Genomic DNA, 19,305 nt, shown 5'->3' with positions numbered 1-19,305 from the left:
ACACTCGCACATTAACAGTATGAGCAGAGGCCAGACACAAGGGGGGGGCATGGAAAAGTTACATTCGATTTTGCTTTACAGATTTCATGGAATTTCAGGGAGTTCTTCCTGACTCATGAAAGAGCACAGACTTCCACTGCGTGATTCCCCAAATCACAACATTGTGCAGTGGGTGCTGGCCAATGATGACTCAAATTGTGCCACCGTATTTTCCCCTTTGAACTCCAATGTAGTATGTCCTGGAAGGGACATCAGAATTGTTGGTAAGTATCAAAATATATATATATATGTATATATATATAAAGTAGCACACACTGCGGCACTTGGAGATTTAAAGAATCATTTAATGTGTTCCTCACACATGAATGACCGACGTTTCAGAGCTGCACGCCCCTTTGTCAAGGTGAATAGACAAAGGGGCGTGCAGCTCCGAAACGTCAGTCATTCATGTGTGAGGAACACATTAAATGATTCTTTAAATCTCCAAGTGCCGCAGTGTGTGCTACTTTTTACATTTATTTTCTGCGGGCACGGGAGTATTTCTTCATATAGACCAGCGAAGTGCCGGTCCAACGAGTGCTACTATATATATATATATATATATATATATATATACACAGTATATATATATGCACACACATACACATATATATTTGTATTTATTCTTGAGATATATCTATACAGTGTATATAAAATAAAATGTCCTGACTGGCTGACTGACTCACTCATGCCTTTCACATCACAAATGGCAGTTCGTACCCGAGATTTGTACACGCATCCATCACGAGTGCGACCCACCTGAGACACCTTTCAGACTGGCGGCCCGACCCAGCAATAATGCCGGGTCAATGACGTCGCTGCCATCACTGCTGAGCCGAGGCTTGGAGAAAAGATCATCTCCAAGTGCCGCATCTTCCAATGCAGTGAACAGGACCCTGGTCACCTCGATCCGGATTACCCATTCACACCGCACCGCGAGCCAGGTTGAACTCGTCTTCAACCTTGCACATTACCCGAGTTGAAATGCCTGGTTGCTTGACCCGGGTTATTTCAACTGGGCCCTTTCACACTGCACAGTAACTCGGGTTTCTGCGCGTTCATGTGCAATAACCCAGGTTACTTGATTTGACTCATCAACGCCCAGCCCAAACCCTTGGACCTAGAAACAGGAAATTCAGAAAGTATATGCCTTCCATGACGTAGGCACTGACTAAGAAAGGATTTTTTGAAATTCAACTCCTAATGGGGTGAAAAGGCCTAAAATGCTTCCTCCACTTGTGCAAATTCCTGACTGACTGACTCTCGTAGCTGCAGCACAGTAAATATTCAAACACCAACTGTCACCCCAAGTGTTGACAATCATCACTGGCAGTTGGCATGGCTCCTCTATTTGAATAGTGAGGGAAGGAAATGCGTTACTACACAGGTGAGAGAGGGGAATGTGTTAGTACAGGTGTGAGGGAAGGAATGTGTTACTACAGAGGTGAGAGGAAAATGTGTTACAACAGTAGTGAGAGGGGAATGTGTTACTATAAAGGTGAGGAAGGGGAATGTGTTACTAGAAAAATGAGGGAGGAAAATGTGTTATTATAGTGGTGAGGTAAGGGAATGTGTTACTATACAGGTGAGGTAGGAGAATGTGTTACTACACAAGTGAGGGAGGGGAATGTGAAATGTGTTACTACCGGGTGATGGAAGGGAATGTGTTACAACAGGGGTGAGCAGGGGTAATCTGTTTCTACAGAGATGAGGGAGGGGAATATGTTACTCCTCAGTTAAGGAAGGGGAATATGTTACTACAGGTGTGAGTGAGGGTAATGTGTAACTACATGTGTGAGGGAGGGATTGTATTTCTACACAGGTGAGGCAGGGGAGTGTCGAATGTGTTACAACATGGGCGAGGGAGGGAAATGTGTTACTACAGAGGTGAGCAAGGATAATATGTTACTACAGAGGTGAGGGAGTGGAATGTGTTAGTACAGAGGTGAGGGAGTAGAATATGTTAGTACACAGGTGAGGGAGGGTAATGTGTTACTATAGCAGTGAGGGAGCGGATGCATTACTATAGAGGTGAAGGATTAATGTGTTTATGAAGTGTTGAGATGGAAATGGAAACAGTAAATATCTAGGTCTACCTGGGTGAAACCGGGTACATCAGCTAGTAGCTATCTATCTATCTATCTATCTATCTATCTATCTATCTATCTATCCATCATGGATGTGCAGTCAGGACAGAGCCTCCCCTGTCATACTCCCTCCCCTATCATATTCCCTGTCATGCTCCAGAGTTTTGATATAAAAACTGTGTTTTTATACGTGTGCCTCCCCAGCCATTGACCTCGTCACTGTAATGCTTTCTGTAATTAAGGGTGTAATCAACAGATAATAACTACTAAGGAGGCCCTCATCCAGCCATTTGTAGTTAATTGCAATTTGTATATATGTTGCATTTATTATATGTGCTGTATCTATTGAAATAGAATAATGCAATTCATATGTTTTATGGTAATGTTTGTACTGATAAATTAATAGTTATCTACAAACAAATGTTTTATATCACATTCTGTGTATAGAATAGATCATATATTTAATTTAATATAAATTGTTTATATAGTTTGAAAACATTCAGATCCTTATTTCACACACATTTTAACTGAACAACCCCACATACTCCAAGCAATTTCACTTTCAATTTGTTTGTATAAAATTTTGGTCAATTTATCAATATTATTCAAGATACAAGATAGAATATAATTATACTGAATGTTCTCTTGTGCACCTAATACATGGGGCTCAATCCAATTAGGTACAAGTTTGCGAATTTGAGTTTGTTTCGTGAAACTCGCATACATCACACAAATGCGCACACATGAAAACTGCAAAATCCAATTAGAAATGTCAGTTCGTGGTAGTCACTGCGAGGTTGCGCAACTTTTCTACAAAATGTGCCCTTGGAGAAGTGCATGAATAAGTGGGAAACCACCCTGGACCCCAAAAAATAGACAACTGAGATAACAGGACAATATAGAAGGCTGTTAGTGGCCATGAAGAAAGTACTGGAGGTTTTTAAAAAGGTGTCACATGGCTGATTTTTGCACTTTTTATTAATGGCTGTAAAATGCAAGTGAGTGTTTTTCATCAGATTAAAGTCTTTACAGTAGTTTGGGGAACAGAAAAATGCCTGCAGAGTAGTGTTTCAGTGTTTTCATACAAGTTTGTAGAAAGTTGGAATAAACACTTCTACCTCTCATATGCAAGTTCAAAAACCCCTCTATTGTCAATACACATACCCTGTCCCCACAACATTTACACCTCCGCATCAGGGGTGTATTTATAATAGGTACTGGGTGTGCGGTGCACATGGGTCCCTGGGTCCAGGGGGGCCTGCGCCGCATGCCCTGCACCAGTACTTTATTTTTTAATACTTACCTCTCCGATGTCTCACAGAGTAGTGCTACAGAAAATTCCTGGAAAATCCTCGCCCATATTCCCGGCGTTTTGCATATGCGCAGTAGGAAATCACCGGGAAAATGGCTGCCGCACCATTTTTCCCTTTGATCTGCACATGCGCAGCCATTAGTAAGTAAATGGCATTCACTAACAGGCTGTCCGCAAATCGGCACACAGTTACCTGGCTCTCCGGAGCTAATGGCAGTGTTCAGCTGAGGTCTCCAGCCGTCTGTTGTTTATCAGAGTGATGTCAGCGCTGCCGTAGTATGCAGGTATCGAGTAGTAAAAACTTCAGTGAGGCCGTATAAATATAGGCGGGGTCCTCTAGATCAGTCCACACAATAGAAGCAATGAAGTCATATTACTCTGACATGGGAGCAAATGTACCCACTGACCCACCAATGTTTATTAGCCCTTGACCCGCATTTGTACCCACTGGCCCACCAATGTTTATTAACCCCAGCTCCACCAAGGGACCCACTGACCCACGAATGTTTATTAACCCTTGTCCCGCGAAAGAACCCACTGGCCCACCAATGTTAATTAACCCCAACTTCCGCCAATGTGCCCACTGCACTACCAATGTACCCACTGCCCCACCAATGTTTATTAAACCTTTTCCTGCAAATGTACCCACTGGCCCACCAATGTCTATTAACCCCAGCTCCACCAATGTACCCACTGCCCCACCAATGTCTATTAACCCTTGTCGCGCAAAAGAACCCACTGGCCCACCAATATTTATTAACCCAGCTCCGCCAATGTGCCCACTGTCCCACCAATGTTTATTAACCCTTTTCCTGCAAATGTACCCACTGGCCCACCAATGTTTATTAACCCCAGCTACGCCAATGTACCCGCTGCCTCACCAATGTTTATTAACCCTTGTCCCGCAAATGTACGCACTGGGCATCCAAAGTTTATTAGCCCCAGCACCACCAATGTACCCACTGCCCCACCAATGTTTATTTACCCCTGTACCACCAAGCTAGTTTTTCCAAAAATTATTTTATTAAAAAGACCACTCAATGGTAATGAAAAATTTGCTTTGAAAAATCAATGACAAATTTAAAACACAAAATAGTAAATTTTATTATAAGTAACTAAAAAACATAATTAATAAACGTAAACAATTTTAAAAGTTCTAACTGTAAAACATTCAAACAGGAAAAACAGTACAAACAATATAAAAAAACACATCTGTTTTCCTATCCTGAAGAGATGACAAGAGCGAGAGAGAGGCAATTCATTACTGGCTTTCTGGAGCTATACAGAAGCCATGAATGTCTTTGAAAAATAAAAACAAAAGATTACAGCAACAAACAGAAAAAAGGAAAAAAGCTGCAGCCAGGGGCGTATCTATAATGGCTGCAGTGTGCCCCGCGCTGCACATCCTGCACCCATAGTATTTTTACTTCTCCGGAGTCCCATGTCAGCGCGGGAGGCCGGCACTGTAAAAACAGCTGGAAAATGGCCGCCGCAGCCATTTTCCTGTCGTTTGTGCATGCGCAGTACAGGGAAAATGGCCGCCGCGGCCATTTCCCCGGTGACTTGCGCATGCGCTATAGACTCCGGGCACACTCTAGTGCCCAGAGTCTATAAGTGCGGCGCTGGCCGCGTACAGCTCAGTGCGCTGCCGGCCCCCATAGGGAGAGGAGGGGGCCATGTCGGAGACTGCACATGGGCCCCCTCCTCTCTAGAAACGCCCTGGCTGCAGCCATAGACGACATAGTGACATACAGCTTGCCCTATCACGATGAGGCATGTCCGAAATGGGTAAAGGCCTGTATCCAAAACCTGCGGACTGTCTACCTAAAAGAGCACAAGAAACAAATGGACTCGCAGGCTTCAGGAACAGAGGCAGAAGACAAGTACATTATGGTACTTTGACCTGCTCCGATTTATTCACGAACAGGAACCACAGAGAGCTTCACAAACTCTAATGGTGGAGATAGAATGTACCTGGAGAGCAGGAAGAGGACACACAGGAAGCGGATCAACTGTCCTCTTTGGATGTGTTAAGTACAGACACAGTGCCAGGGGCGAATACAGAACAAAATGACAGGGGGGGCACCACGATAGTGGGAGGGGGGTATTTTGTGCGCACCTTCGGCGCATGAGTTCCTGGAAAAGTGAGTGTGGCCACATAACAAGGGGTGTGGCCTCATAGGGAATGCCATACCCACGAGCCACGTCCTAGTTTTTATTATGCTGCGGCATGGAGTACACAGTTACCAAGGCCAAGACAATTTATGTCTTACCTGCCAGCTGGTGTTCTAAGCTCCATTGGTAGTTGTCTAAATCTTGGAAAGTGTCAGACCTGCCTGGAAAAGAGAGAGGTAATAAATACCTACATTTAAAAGTATCAAATAATTTAGATTCCTCCCCATGAATCTGCAGCTGCCAGCCAACATAAAGCATTACAATGCATGGATCTCTCTCATTGCTCTCTCCCTGCCCATATCTATATAAATGCCTCCTCCATAGCTGTCTCATTGCCCATGCATAATTCTTTGATTGCCCCTTTCATAGCTGTCTCATCTAGTCCTTCCTGCATATATCCCTGACTAACCCCTCCATAATGGTCTCTCATTACCTGCTCCCAAGCTCTCTTACTACCAGTTCCTTCCATATACCACTGAACCCCCTCACACCTCAATCATTGACTCCCTCACTTCCCGCCTAACAGCACCCACTGCCCACCTCAGAGCACTCATTCACTCCCTCACAGCACTCACTGTCCCTTTCATTGTCCACCACACAGCACTCCCCACTTCACCGTCACCTCACAGCACTCCCCCCCACAGCCCCTTTAACAACTACCTCACAGCATCCCCTCGGCCCATCCAATGTTCACCTCACATCACTCCCAACTCACTAGCACCCTGTGTGGGACATTTTTGAGCGCCCCCTTCCAACTATATCCATAATTAATACTTTTACTATATTTAATATTGAAAAACACACACCTTGGCTCCTACAGGGAAAAAAAACAAACACATTGCCCCTCACAGGAAAAAAAAGAAAACACATTTGTCTCCATAGGAAAAAAAAATTGTCCCCGCAGGAATAAACACACACTGACCCCATATGAAAAAAAAAAAATAATACTCCCCATCCCCCCACAGACGACTGACCTGACAGTAACAGATGCCATGGGCGGCACAGGTTTGGTATCTGGCAAGGTGAGAGTCTTTGGGTACAGGTCTGGTGAATGACAGGGTATGCAGGCACAGGTATGGTAGGTGACATGGTGAGTGTGCGGACAAAGGTCTGGTAGGTGACAGGGTGAGTGTGCAGAGACCGGTTTGGTAGGTGATAGGGTGAGTGTCTGTGGGGCAGATGATGTGGGTGACAGGGCTAGAGAGTCTGTAGGCAGGTTTGGGTACAGCACCCATTCCCCACTCTTCAGTGTTCTCCTCTCACAGCACTCTCCCCCTTTCATCATATTATAGCATTCCCCCACCTTCCTTCGCTATTCACCACATCACAGCACCCCAAACCTTCTTTCAATATGCATCTCACATCGCTCCCCCCCCTACACTATTTACCATTTCACAGTAATCCTCAATTACACACCTCACAGCGTTCCTCCCCACGGGCAGCACCGGCAAACTGCTTACCACTGCTGAGGAAGAGGGGAGCTAGGGGAGGCAGAGCTACTCGACTGCTCAGATTGTGTTACAAGTGTAATAAATGCAGGCCAGCCCCTCCCCATGTCTGCAACTCCAGCTCTGCAGTCTCTCTAGTTCCAGCCAGCCCCTTCTGCGTCCTCAGCAGCCCCCCTTCTCTGTCCCCAGCAGTCCCCCTCCTCTGTCCCTAGCAGCCACCCTTCTGTGCCCCCATCCTCAGCAGCCCCTTTCTGTCCCCAGCAACCCTCCTTCTGTGTCTCCATCACAACAGCCCCCCTTCTGTGTCTACATCCCCAGCAGCCCCCCAGTTCTGTCTCCAGCACCAGCAGCCCTCCTCGTGTCCTCAGCAGCCCCCAAATGTGTCTCCATCCTCAGCAGCACGTTTCTGTGTCCCCAGCATCCCCCCCTTGTCCCCAGCAGATCCCCTTCTGTGTCTCCACCCCCAGCAGCCACCCCTTCTATGTCTCCGTCCCCAGCAGACCTCCCTTCTGTGTCTCCATCCCCAGCAGTCCCCTCTGTGTCTCTATTTCCAGCAGCCCCTTTCTGTGTCCCCAGAAGCCCTCCTTCTTTGTCTCCATTCACAACAGCCCCCTTCTGGTGCCTACCTCCCCAGCAGCCCCCCAGTTCTGTGTCTCCAGCCCCAGCAGCCATCCTCATGTCCTCTGCAGCTCCCTCCTGTGTCTCCATCCTCAGCAGCCCCTTTCTTGTCCCCAGCAGCCCCCCCTTCGTCCCCAGCAGGCCCCTCTTCTGTTCCTCCGCCACAAGCAGGCACCCCTTCTGTGTCTCCATCCCCAGCAGACCACCCTCCTGTGTCTTTATCCTCAGCAGACCCCCTTTTGTCCTCAGCAGCCCCTTTCTGTGTCCCCAGCAGACCCCCTTCTTTGTTACCAGCAGCACCCCTTGTGTCCCCAGCAGGCCCCTTTTCTGTGTCTCCATCCTCAGCAGCCCCCTTGTGTCCCCCACAGCCCTCCATCCATGTTTACCTCCTTAGCTGCCCCCTTATGCATCCTCAGCAGCACTCTTCCGTGTCCCCAGCAGCTCCCACACTTACCATCCCTTGTGTCCCCAACAGCCCCCTTTTCTGTGTCTCCATCCTCAGCAGCCCCCTTGTGTCCCCTGCAGCCCTCCATCTGTGTCTTCCGTGTCCCAAGCAGCCCCCACACTTACCTCCACAAGTTTGCATTGCTGTTCTGGGCTCCCGCGAAGCAGCTCCAGCGCTCCTCTCTTTCAGCGGCTGGGTCTTTATAAAAAAAAAAAACTATAGAATCATCAAACATAGTAGCTGGATGGCCTGGGGAGGGCTGACAGCAGCAGCCTCATCCTGGTGGCTGACGTGCAGATACAGTAAAAAAAAACTTGAAACAAGCCCGACAGTCCAAATCTGTTCAATGTAGACAGTTCTCCTGCCATGGCACTGTCCCCACTCCAATAAAATAGGCCAGGTATTGCTCCCTGACCTCTTTATCCCACACAGGCCCCGTTGACTCCACATTTACAGGTGTTGACACAGAGAGCATTTGGACTGTCTCCTCTGGCTGGTCTGGGTCGCCTGGCATTGCTGTGCCTGATGTCCTTTGTTGGGTGGTTGTTTTGCGCCTTAATAAGTTGTGCAGGACACAGCATGCCAAGACGACCCAGTCAATTTTTTCCATGTGCAAGTTGATGCCTGTGTGGAATATGCGGAAGAGGTTGCTTTAAATCCCAAAGGCGTTCCCCACAATCCACAGTGCCCTGGATAGCCGGTAATTATAGATCATCTTCTCTTTGGTCAGGCCCCTTTACGCATACGGCTTCATCGAGTGTTCGTGTAATGCAGACACCTAGTCAGCCAAAAATACAAAGTTAAGGAGGTGCTTCGTTTCCGTTGTTGTTGGCATATGCCTTTCATAGAAGCGGGTGTTTTCAAAGGACCCACCATCTGAAGCACGGCCATTTTTGCCAATATCCACAAAGATGAACTCATACTTAGTGTTCACCACCGCCATAAGTACAACACAAAAAAAACCCTTGTAGTTATAATTAAAGGATACGCTATTGGCATGTGGGGTTATGCGGATATGCTTCCCATCGATTGCTCCCCTGCAGTTTGGGAAATTTTGCCTCTGATCAAATTCCTCACCAATGGTTTGCTAATCCTCCACCATTGACGGGAACTAGAATAAAATAAAGATATTCTTTACTCCAACAGTCTGTAACACCTGACCAGGATCTGAGCTACAGCCCCCAAATGTCGGCCAGAAGTGAAAGTGAAGCCAAATGTAGTCAGTCTCCTTCCCAAAGAAGATGCTATTGACGCAAGACCCAGTCACAGCCATCGGGACTATTGCATCAAGTCGAGCAGGCTCTCCAAAAAAAAACAGACTTGTTCGATAATCTGGACACACATATTGCCAGTAGTTTACAGGCTATGGGTCTGGATCAGCAGATACACGCTGAGCGGATCATATATGATACTGTCATAAGGGGAAAAAACAAAAAAGTCACCTGCACTGACAAGCTTCTGCCCCAGCCAACTGTGCAGTCAGTTCCGAGGATTGTGCCCTTCACATCCCAATCCAACCCACCACCCAGCTACCAGCCCACAACACTGATGGGACCAACCTCATCCCACCCTGCACCCCCTCCCACTTACCCTACTCCCTAAATCACTTACCCCTCCACATCCTCAGAGGCTCTCTACAGAACCATGCTGGAGGTGGACGAGGAGCCACCTCAACTTTGACAATGTTTTTTTTTTATTGGTTATATTTGATCCTGAATATCAACAAGTTTTATCTCTCCCAATAGCTACTTTATGGTGTACAGTGGTGAGGAAGCAGACTGGACACAGTCACTGAACACATGGCGTAAGGACAGATTGTTGGATGCTGGGGCCACAATCTGGACTTGCGCCATGTGTTTCTTGGCCTATTCAATCCGCCTTGTTGATAAAGCACTTTTTATATAACCATTATAAGCCATGTTGGTTAATAACACATCCATGTTGGTAGCTTTTCATTTCAAATATGCAGCCATAAAGGTTGCCACGTTACATATATACAGCCATGTTGGCTGTTTTGTTTCTACATTTTGTTAAAAAAAAAAAACAACAGTTTCTTTCACCAGAAAAACATGTGTAGTGTTTTTACTCACCTTAAAGTAGTGGTACTTCAGGACATTCACAATGGCTTTGCAGGTAAGGATATTGGATATCAACCTCTATACGTACCTACCTATACCTTCTAAACCCTGCCTATAAACCTCTAAAATTTACGCTATTTGCGTACGCAGTCATACAGTAAAATAAAGACTTTAGACCTTGAACATGTGTTCCAAAGCACAAAGTATTATTCAAGTAAAGTACAGTCAGTTACACGCTGTGATCTAAGTACAATTTAGCGCAAAGAATTATACAGACCCAAGATACCGTCATACATACGCAAGCTCTCTGGGACCAGATTCCGGCATCAGCAAGAGACCTCCATCAATCAACAGAATAGACTAGAAACCCAGGGTCAGAGCACACATATTTATACCCCCCCAGAAATAGACAACACAATAGAGGAGTTTGGTGCTGATCCCATTGGTTCCCAGTGCGGGTGCATTTGTTAAAGGGCATTTAACAGGTTGATTCAAATGGCCATAGTCCAGCCTCCAACAGCTGGTTGCCTTCGTTTTCCCACCTCATGCAAATCTAGACTGTTGGTTTTACAAAGTACATTTTGGTTCTTTATGTCTTTACGGTCCATAAGTTGCGAACGCATGTTCCGATCTTCACAACGATGGTACCGGAAAGCTGTGGGTAAAGTGCGGATCAGTATAATATCAAACACGGCTTACTTATCACGTATTAAACCTTAGATACCAAAATAGTCTTTATTTCACAGCATTTGTAATAAATGAATAAAACTTTTGTAGCTATGGAACCTTTTGTGTAAGTGTGCATTATGTAAGTATTAGGGATATGGTAAAAGACGCTAGTTAGATTTATCTGATTTGGGGCAGATGTGCACGCATGCAGCTAATAAACAGCGTTTGCATGCAGGATATTGTGCATTCGCTACTGAGCGTCATGTTAGCAGCGCAACTGTGCGTAATGTGCGGTGTTTATGCATAAGATTCTATCTATGATGGACTTAACATATATATATATACATACACACACATATCTCATTCCTTACTTACAGTTTCAAACTGCAATGCAAATGTGTTACCCCCAGCTGTGAAGCTGGGGCCATTCTGTCTGGGAGTGAGACTAAAACCTGTTTAGGATTCAGACAAATTCAATTGTGTAAATCAATGTCTGGGTTATATTACAATTGCCACAACTATACTTGTCTATATACAGGGATTCCCAATTTGTATGTAAAACACTCACAGTATTCTGGTGTATTGTTTATTCTATTTACTTTTTTTGCAGGAGGCTGTTTTTCTAGTTGTTTTTGGTAGATTATCAAATACATTGCCATCTGTACTTAGCTCGTGAGTTGTAACTTAAAATGGCGCTGGTCGCAAAATGGCGTCTTGCAGATTCTTATTTTTAAGATGGAGTCTAGCTGCCATTCGCAAGATGGCGTCGCGCACGCTAATTTTTACGCTGATTCCGTCTCAGCCACTAATCCAGCTTCGACACAGGTGTCCGGAATGATGTGCCCCAAAGCCTGGGGGGAAATGAGGATCCTAAACTTCAGGTCTTCAAAGGACCTTCCTGTAGCCAGGTACCTCAGGGTAGCAATGAGCCTCTCCTTAGCAGGGATGGCCCTCCTCATATTCAAATCCTGCCTTCAGATATAGGGGGTCACCAGACGCAGCAACTCCTGGAAGGTGGCGTCATTCATGTGCAGGTAGTTGCGGTAATCGTCCGGGTTGCCCTCCCTAATCTCCATCAGCAGCAGCACGTGGGAGCGAGTCTCCCTCATCAGCAACTCCTTCGTCCAGCTAGACCTCATCCTCCTCCTCTCCTCAGCTCCATCACCATTTAGCGTCAGATACTCATAGGCTAGCAGAAGCTTATAGCGATAGGAATCCATCACCACAGAATAGAATGTAGTATAGAACACACTTTGTTAAAGGCAAGCCAAAAACAAAGCAGAGCACAATAGCAATGTACAGCGTTCAGCATGTATAAACCAAGCCTCACTAGTCACAGAGCAGAATATGCACAGACCTAAAATGGCGGATGCCTTTTATACCCCCTAGTTAATTCCCATTATTAAAATTCCAGCAGGTGAATCGTGAGGTCATTTGCTGCAAATGATATATTGATCTGCAGTCGTTTACGACACATCTATATCGTTTGTACAATCGTTCCGTGTGTGGGCACCAGGGGCTGGCTGGCAACTTTTAGCCTGAGGGGCAAATTCATGCAGGCGGCCCTGGCAGAGGAGTAGCGTGTAGCCAGGGTGCCCGAAGAACGTGCGTGCTACGGCGCCCCCCACCCCCCCTCAAGTGTTCCAGGAAGAAGGCGGGTCCATATGGGATTAATGTAAAGTAAAAATAAAGATTAGGGGCAGCCCCGTTGTGGTGCCCATATGCAGTGACCCCCTGTGCCCCAGGAGAGGACCCCCTTATGCAGGTCTCCAGTAGTGCCCCCAGTAGTGATCCCAACTATGCAGTGCCCCCAGTAGTGGTCCCCCTTGTGCCCCCAGTAGTAAGCCCCTTATATAGTGCCCCCAGTAGTGGTACCCCTATGCAGTGCCCTTTATATAGTGCCCCCAATAGCAGTCCACCCCCCATGCAGTGCCCCCAATAGTGGTAACCCTTATGCAGTGACCCTTAAATAGTGGCCCCAGTTGTAGTCTCCCCCCTATGCAGTACCCCCAGTATTGCCCTTTTTATAGAGCCCCCAGCAGTGGTCCCTCGATGCAGTGCCCCCAGTGGTAGTCCCCTCCCCCCTATGTAGTGCCCCTAGTAGTAGTCCCCTCCCCCTATGCAGTGCCCCTAGTAGTTGTCCCCACCCCTTGTAGTGCCCCTAGTAGTAGTAGTCCCCCCTTGTAGTGCCCCTAGTAGTAGTAGTCCCCCCCTTGTAGTGCCCCCAGTAGTAGTAGTCCCCCCCTTGTATTGCCCCCAGTAGTAGTAGTCCCTCCCTTGTATTGCCCCCAGTAGTAGTAGTCCCCCCCTTGCAGTGTCTACAGTAGTGGTATCCCCCTTGTAGTGCCCCCAGTAGTAGTAGTCCCCCCCTTGTATTGCCTCCAGTAGTGGTTTCCCCCTTTGTAGTGCTCCCAGTAATAGTAGCCCCCCCTTGTAGTGCCCCCAGTAGTAGTAGTAGTCCCCCCCTTGCATTGTCCCCAGAAGTAGTAGTCCCCCCCTTGTATTGCCCCAAGTAGTAGTAGTCCCCCATTGTATTGCCCCCAGTAGTAGTAGTCCCCCCCTTGCAGTGCCTCCAGTAGTGGTTCTCCCCTTGTAGTGCCCCCAGTAGTAGTAGTCTCCCCCCTTGTAGCGCCCCCAGTAGTGGTCTCCCCCTTCTAGTGCCCGCCCCTCCCTTAGTAGACACATGTAATAAGAAAAAAAACACTTACCTCAATCCCCGCTCCCGCCATCCGCTCCTCCGTCTGTCCTTCCCGGGCCGGGCCGCTCTGCATTATGGGAGAGATGTCATATGACCAGTGGCGTAACTAGGGCAGGGCGAGCGGGGTGCGTGCCCTGGGCGCCGTTGGACCGGCGGCGCGGGGGGGGCGCCGGCGGCCACGGTACCGGCCCGCCCTAGTTAGCCAGTGTAGCGCCGACCGCAATGAGTGCGGTCAGTGCTACACATTTACACAGGACTGGTGCTAGGCTTCCAGCACCGGTCCTGTGCTGCACGCCTGAGCCCGTTCCCTCCCCCTGAGCGCTTGCCCAATAGCGCCAGGAGGCGGGCTCAGGCTGTGCATAACACACGCAACGCCGCCAGCGCTGGCGGCGATGCGTGTGTTAAACAGCAGTCAATGAGAGTCAGATAGACTCTCATTGACTGCTGCAGCACCCAATGCAAGAGCCGGACTTCCGTCCGGCTCCTGCAGTGGGTAATGGGACTGACGTCATGACGTCTGTCCCATAATGCTGAGCGCGCCAGCCCTGGCGGGAGCGGCGTCGCGTCCAGGACCAGGAGCAGAAATTCAGGTAAGTATATTTTTATATATATATATATATATATTTTTTTTTTTTAAACCTATCTGCACAACGGGGGAGGGGGGTGGCTACTACTGGGGGGACCTCTACTGGGGGAGGGTGGCTACTACTGGGGGGACCTCTACTGGGGGAGGGGAGGCTACTACTGGGGGGACCTCTACTGGGGGAGGGGTGGCTACTACTGGAGGGACCTCTACTGGGGGAGGGGTGGCTACTACTGGGGGCGCCATTGGGAGGACCTACTCTACTGGGGACTACTACTTGGGGGGGAACTACCACTGGGGGCATTATAAAAGGGGCCTACTACAAGAGGCACTGCACTCGGGGGACCACTACTGGGGGCAATAATGGGAAGGGCCACTACAGGGGGCACTGGATAGGGGGGATCACTACAGGGTGCCTGCATAAGGGGACCACTACTGGGAAAACTGCATGGGGGGGACTACTGCTGGGGGCACTATATAAAGGGCACTGCATAGGGGGGGACTACTACTGGGGGCACCATATAAAGGGCACTGCATAAGGGGATACCGCTACTGGGCGTACTGCATTGTGGGGACAGCTACTGGGGGCACTGCATAAGGGGGAACACTACGTGGGGCACTGCATTTGGGGGGGCCACTACTGGGGGTACTGAGTAAGGGGAACTAATTGGGGGCTGTATAAGGGGAACCACTACTGGGGATACTGTATAAGGGGCACTACTATGGGCCTGCATAAGAGGGACCACAACTGCATACTGGGGGTACTGTATAAGGGGTACTACTGGGGTTAAGGTGCATATGGATAGGAATGTTCAGCGTGAAAATAAAGGGGTGTGTCATGTTGACACGCCCCATTTTTAAGTGACCACGCCCATTTTTTTGCCGCGCGCACATCTCGGGATGTTGGGGGGGGCTCCCTTTTCAAATTTGCCCTGGGCTCCAAATACCCTAGTTACGCCACTGCATATGACATCTCTCCCATTACTCACTGCGGGAGCCGGAAGATGGAGCGGCTCCTGCAGTGGGCGCAGCGGCAGTCAGTGAGAGTCTGACAGACTCTCATTGGCTGCTGATCAAAACAAACACACAGCTGCTGGTGCCGGCGGCTGTGTGTTTGTCACTTGTGTAGCGCTGACCGAACTCCGTCCAGTCAGCATTACACACGCGGTGCAGCCTGTGTCACAGTGACACAGACTGTCCGCGGCCCGCATGACGCTGAGGCCCGGGGGGCACATGGCACCCTACCCCCCGGGCCATCCCGCCACTGGTGGGCACAATATCATACGACCGAGAGAGTTCAGGAATTCAAGGGAAATCGCAAATGAGATTGGATCGTAAGCAAATCGCACCGTGTATGAGGAGCTCACATCAATCAAGGCATTAGAATGTCAACAAGGTTTGAACTGTCGACGAGCACCATGGTGACATCCTCAGAATGCCAAGGTTTAGAAGAGGAGAGAAAAAAAAAAAAAAAAAGACTCCTATCAGGGCACACTCCTGTGCTGTATTGATGGCTACACAATTAGTATAGGAGAAATAGGACAAACTGATTACATCTAAGTGAGATCATGATCATATGTGAAATTTACATTAATGTCTCAATTGAGGCAGGGGCTGGGACAGGCGTTTTTTTCTCTCCTCTTCTAAACCTTGATAATATTTACTCCTGGGATGCACCTCCAGTTTTTGAAATATACCTAGATACGTGTTTCCAATAAATCTATAATTAGATCGTTAGAATTAACTGTTTTCCTGTGCAATCAATCTTCTTCCCCTTATCCTCAGAATGTCGACATGTTCACAATGTCAGCTTCTGAACTATCAGCATGTGAAATGTCAGCAGACTGAGTATGTCGACAGTTGGGGCTAGGCACAGCCGGGAGTATTAGGGTTAGACTTTGAGGGGGTGGGGGGTTAAGGGGGGGTTTAGGCATTAGGGGGAGGGTTCCTAATTAGGATTAGTGTGGAAAATACTTACCAAAACTCTGCTGCTGAGACATCGTCACTGTAACAGCTGCAGCCATTGGGACATGGTAAGACACTGCTAGACCCACAGGGGCCGTTTGTCGACAGCTCATCATGTCGATATATCATCCATGTAAACATGGTGAATATCGACCAATCACACCAAACATAGATACACACAATTAATACAAAAAAATATATAACCTCTTATTCCTTTATCATCCACACATCTTTGCATCTTTTATTATTGCAATATTTTGCTGATGTTGTTCAATTTAATGAAAATAATAAAAGTTATATTTTATTTTCTGAAGTGCCCTCTCGAAAACACTTCTTCTCTCCTCTTTGCGTTATGTCTATACTAGTATTTTGGTCCTGTCACTCACCGAGTTGCAAACACAAAAAAGTGATCTGCGTCGGAAGGTGTTGTGCCCGGCATGTACCAATGCGTCACTTCAAATGAAAGGTGATGAGAACAATCATCATCCTTCAAGTCAGCGCAACTGCAGCTGTCTCTGCTGGCCGCACTCTTAATGCTGGGAGGATGGACAAGAGGCAGAGCTGTGTGCGACCTGATTCAGAGATGGACACAATGCCGATACGCAGTTAAGCGATTATCGGTGATCTGCGCATGCATCTGAGTCGCACATGTGTAAGCGAGGCTGCAAATAGGATGGTGAGGAGCTATTGGTGCAGTGTTCTCAACAGCTAAAGAGTATAGAAGATGGCTGTGCAATCCAGGGACGTGCAGTCAGGGTAGAGCCTCCCCTGTCATACTCCGGAGATTAGATACAAAAAATTATTAGAATAATACAACTTTTAAACATCTCCATTATCACATTGACCATAAACTGCAATCATTGCCAAACCTCCTCACCGCGAAAGACATTCAACAAGTTGTTTCGGTGAGTTCTATGGCAGGGAGGAGGAGCTCATATTAGCCTTGGAAAGTTATATCAACCCAAATCTAATGGGGGGATACATTCCTCAACATCCTTGTTTATAACCATACCTCCCAGTTGAAATTTCTTACTGGTTGGCTACAAGATTGAGAAATCTATGACAGTGGCGTCACAAGGGGGGTGCAGGCTGCACCCGGGTGTCACCCGTCGAGGGGTTACACCAAATTGCAGACTCCCCCTCAGTGACAGGAGCCAGGTGCTGCACTGTATAATAAGTGCAGCACTTGAATCCTGACATTGTGAGGGAGCCGGCCGGCATTGCACAAAGGGCAGTCCGCACCTCCGGCACCCCCACTGTTTCCCAGTAATAAGAACAGTGACGAGACCATGGGGGTTCGGCCACGAGGCCATGCCCCCCTTCCCGCGAGGCCATACCCCCTTTTTGGTGGCCTCAGCATCCCTCCCTGCTCCGGGTGACACCACAGGGAGGGACGCCACACCACTGATCTATGGTAAAACGTCTCTATAATCTCAGTTTTTACCCATAATGGATTTAAAACACTTTCTTCATATTCACATTAGGAAGTACCACTAGATGTCCGTGATTACTCTAATGACGACTAGACACCTTTGGCATATTTTACATCATAAATCCTACCTCAATGCTTGCAAATCGATTTACCTCACATTTTTGCGCAATCAGGACTTTCAGGAGGGGGAAGCGGCTTATCCTTTTACATTATGAAGGGTGGGGGCTTTCATAGTTTAAGTCATTTACTTGATTTCACTGCCCAGTGACCCCTGATATTCCGTGAGGCAACTGCTTACTTACTGGCACAACATTATATAGCCTCTGTGGTGCGGGGGTTCTCAGCGGCTGATTGGCAGAATCCGCTGGATTGACTTCTCTGTAGGCCAACACCGTTACGTAACACAATTTCCCTTTATTATAAATTCTTAAGCAAGGATCTTGCCCATGATTTGGTAAGTCAGGGGATGTACCAATGGATGACACAGTTCCTCGCACTTTCTATTACATATTTGGTTAGGGGATTGCTGAGATCACGCACACTACTTACTGCTAGTACATATAATGAACTCTTCTCGAATGTGTTTCATAGGCGAGCTCAGGGAGGACAGAAACCTCCCGTGGAGCAGAAGGGCACAGACGATTTAGAATGGGAATTTCCGACTCTCATACATGCCCCAGACACACCAAGGAGGAGGCTGATCTCTATCACTGACTTTGGGAGTGTTCAGTAGTCCAAGGCGTTTGAAGAAGGGTGAGACAGGAAGCTGAGACCCACCTGGTCAACTATGTGCCATTTAATACTGAGTGGGCTGTCTTGGGTATTTCAGAGGCTTACTCCGGGCAGCAGAAAATGATTGCCCGCCATAAGTGCTGCAGCATAAAAGACCATTTTACAAGAATGGATACACCCAACCCCCATCAACTTTCAATTATATAGAGGGAACTCAAATTTATATTTGGCATAGATGGGGTGGAGACATTATTTGACAAGGAGAAAAAGGTCTCCTCCTTTTTTGATACATGGGAAAGCTACAGTCAGGTCCATAAATATTGGGACATTGACAGAATTTTCAGATTTTGGCCTCTATTCACCACCACAATGGTTTTGAAATGAAACAAACAAGATGTGCTTTAACTGCAGACTTTCAGATTTAATTTGAGGGTAATTACATCCAAATCGGGTGAACGGTGTAGGAATTACAACAGTTTCAATATGTGCCTCCCACTTTTTAAGGGGCCAAAAGTATTGGGACTATCAACTTAAAAACTATTTCATGGACTGGTGTGGGCTATTCCCTCGTTATTTCATTATCAATTAAGCAGGTAAAAGGTCTGGAGTTGATTCTAGGTGTGACATTTGCATTTGGAATCAGTTGCTGTCGACTCTCAATATGAGATCCAATGAGATTTCACTATCAGTGAAGCAAGCCATCTTTAGGCTGAAAAATCAAAACAAACCCATCAGAGAGATAGCAAAAACATTAGGTGTGGCCAAATCAACTGTTTGGAACATTCTTAAAAAGAAAGAACGCACCGGAGAGCTCAGCAACACCAAAAGACCCGGAAGACCACGGAAAACAACTGTGGTGGATGACAAAAGAATTATTTCCCTGGTGAAGAAAAACCCCTTCACAACAGTTGGCCAAATCAAGAACACTCTCCAGGAGGTAGATGTATATGTGTCAAAGTCAACAATCAAGAGAACACTTCACAAGAGTGAATATAGAGGGTTCACCACAAGATGCAAACCATTG

This window comes from Taudactylus pleione, unplaced genomic scaffold, assembly GCF_031769625.1.
Source record: "Taudactylus pleione unplaced genomic scaffold, aTauple2 ptg000273l, whole genome shotgun sequence".
Classification (NCBI taxonomy): Eukaryota; Metazoa; Chordata; class Amphibia; order Anura; family Myobatrachidae; genus Taudactylus; species Taudactylus pleione.
Note: the sequence above shows the minus strand (reverse complement) of the source record.